This window comes from Poecilia reticulata, unplaced genomic scaffold (genome assembly GCF_000633615.1).
Source record: "Poecilia reticulata strain Guanapo unplaced genomic scaffold, Guppy_female_1.0+MT scaffold_339, whole genome shotgun sequence".
NCBI classification, from domain to species: Eukaryota; Metazoa; Chordata; class Actinopteri; order Cyprinodontiformes; family Poeciliidae; genus Poecilia; species Poecilia reticulata.
In genome coordinates, this window is record NW_007615110.1 from 19,345 (window position 1) to 22,453 (window position 3,109).

Genomic DNA, 3,109 nt, shown 5'->3' on the forward strand with positions numbered 1-3,109 from the left:
GTATTGCCTTTCATAACAAAATACTAACAATGCCGTTTTTTCTTCCAGGGTTTAAAAAGGCAAATTGTAAGTATTTAAATATTTTGTTTGTAGTTCCCATGTAATACTGTGAAAGCCAAAGAAAACTATTTAACATTGTTTTTTCTTTATTTTGTAGCTTCTGATACTTCATCTTCCTCCTCCGGAGATTCAAATCCTAAGAAAGTGAGTGAATTTATTATGAAACAGTCTTTCAAACTGTTTCTTCTTCAGATTTAATTTCACTTAATTACGTACTTTTCATCATTCAGAAAATGTATTTGTAAATATGGAATAAACTCTGGATGCTGTACTGCATTTTAAATTAACACGGTATATYTATTCTCMACAGGGGAACAGCGAAGAGGAGAAGATGATGAAGGCAATAAGTTGAATGCACAAAGACTAAAAGATTGGCAAAGATTGTTCATAAATTACATCAAGAAAATTGTAATCAACTATGTGAAAATCAATCCTTCAATATGTRTGAAAACTGTCTTTGGGAATTTTTCTGTTTTATCTACAGTTATAATTTAAGTTGTCTTTTTTCTTCTTTTTAWTTTGGATTAATGTTTTAGTTCTTTAATTTGAGGTTTGATTATATTGGATAAATGACCAAAATTTGTTGTGTTAATGCCTGAGTTGATTTTGAAGTTAAGTGATTGTTAAACTTGGATCACACAGTTAGTATAGCATGTCATTATGTATATTTTAATGCGACTGTGGTAAATAATGAGCAATCATCATTAACATTGGGTTTTCTGTGTGTTTTACATGAGGTAGATGTACAACAAAACCTTTAAGTAAAGCTTTTTTGGGAACTTGTTTGATTATAATACTTTGTTTCAAGTGGTGTTTTACTGTTTCTTTGAATCTCTATTTTCAAAAAGGTTTGGTATGTGGTTGTATAAGTTTATCAGTGGGATTTTATATATGAAATTCCTTCAGATCTTTTTCTTTAACTTGTATCTACAATTTGTTTTAAGTGAATAAAATACTTTTAAAAATAAGTGATCTTGTTTCTATCAGAAAAATTACTGTTGCTGGTTGGAGGAAAAAGTGCTAGGAGTTATTCTGGGGCCTGTAGGGGTTCCAGTTCTGGTTGGCATCATTACTGGAGCCCTGTGGAGAGAAGAAGAAACAATGATGAGCAACCAAAACATTTTCAATAACTGCACAAGCTGGATTTGTCAAAAAATGCCAGCATAATCTATGAAAGTAATCTCTTTGAGGCTCAATCCCTTTAACATTTGATGAAAGTTGTAGATTTTTATGAATTTTTTTCTTAATTTCTGCTGTTTATCATATTAATTCACTTTCCTCAGTAACAGGCAGGGTGGTTTTTAGAGCTGTAACATATTCTCTAGGGTCTTCCCTTTGTTTTGATACCAAAACAATTAAAAATAAACTCTGTAGTTCTTGAGATTGGAGCAAATATGAATGTGTGTTTCAGCTCTCTGGAGTCAAGGAAGACATGACCAACAGACTGGAGAAAACAAGAATCTTGATCAATGAATGTAAGTTATTATTTAAATTGCAATATTTATTATTAATACCTTTTAATTAAAAAAATATATGTCTACCTTGTTTGTGTCTTTATATTTACCTTAAGTTTTAGGGCTTAGAATCAGAAGCAATTTTTCTCTCTTAGGTCTGTTGTAGATGAATAGAAGATAAAACAAGTCTTTTGAGTGATTTGCTGCTAAAACAATATGCTCCGGTTGTTTGTGCATCTTTTTATTATTAATCAATGCCAAATTCAACAAAATCTTTCTACTTAATTAATGTTCATGTTTTAGGTTATATAACATTTTAATTAACAATTTTATAACACTTGAAAGTTGCTGTAAATTATTAGTGAAATAACAACTAGACAAATAAAATTCCTGAAGAAATTTAACCGGTGCCTGCCAAAGCGTGTCTGTTGTCTTGGACCCAGCGTCCTGATGCTACACTGTCCTTGCAGGCCTGATGTGCTTATCAGACTGGACGTGCTCCTGGTTATAGCAGGACCACATGAATGCAGGCTGGACTGAGCGTACCCTAGTCCACCGACACAATGCTATTGGAAATTTTGTCTTTTGAAATAGTTTATTGTTACTTGAGACACTTTATTTACATGACATTTACATAGAATTTCTTTTTTTTTCTACATAAATAGAAGTGCAATTGCTGATGCTTAGCCTGGGCAATATGTCTACTAGCTCATTGTGTGAACTTTGCCAGGTGACGACTTTCAACTTCACACATCTGGTTCTGACTCATGGTGCGAAATGAAAAAATAAAGACAGTGCAGAATTGTTTTTTTCTAGCAAATTTTCAACCTTCATAGTCAGGATTTTAATTCACATTCAGAAATTCTGAGAAATAATAAATTTATGTAAGCAAAATAGAAATAGTCACAGGAAATATTTATTTTTCCCACAATGCATTGCGACACTGCTCTCTACCCCTGTTTGCGCTCCAATTTCTGTTCCCTCACTCCATTGACTTGAATTGGGTTTTGGGGTCTTTTAACAATTTATATTGCCATGGTAACTCCGAATCCCTCAAATAGTAATAGCTCCAATACCGTGATCGAACAGCACGTTTTCATACAACTTTTGTGGGGGTGCACGCAGCGGTTCAGGCCACATTATCGGTGTAGGTGTTGAACAATAGGTTCCTGCCATGCATTGCATGGGCATGTCCCAATTATAGTTATTGAAAGAAAATATATTGAAGGCAAGAAACCAGAACAAACAAAAAATGAACAAAACAAAAACCTGGTCATGGTGTTAAGCTGAACTGAGATGAAAAAACCTGTGACTTTAAACCAGGGTGCCCAAACTTTTTGAGTGCAAGATCTACTTTTTCTCTCACCAGCCGCCTGAGATCTACCTCATGACACAAAGACATAAAAATAGCAAATTAAACTCTATTGACTTATTTTATATGTGAATATACTTCAGTTATAGCAGAAATAATAAAGTCACAGAAAACCTAATCCAGTTTCTTCCTCAGTGAGATTCTGACACTGGGAGCAGCTTACTGGTTTCTCAGTCAGAAGCTGGTTGCAAACCTGACGCCAGCAGGTGTCAGTCAGTCATGG

The 3,109-nt window shown here is 33.7% G+C and overlaps 1 long non-coding RNA gene across 1 annotated transcript; it reads left to right on the forward strand.

Moving 5' to 3' along the window:
• LOC103460911 (uncharacterized) lies at positions 1 to 1,028 on the forward strand. Its single transcript, XR_533016.1, has 3 exons — positions 1 to 66; positions 158 to 204; positions 371 to 1,028. It is a non-coding gene; the product is annotated as an uncharacterized LOC103460911 (long non-coding RNA).
• Positions 1,029 to 3,109: the final 2,081 nt, after the last annotated feature.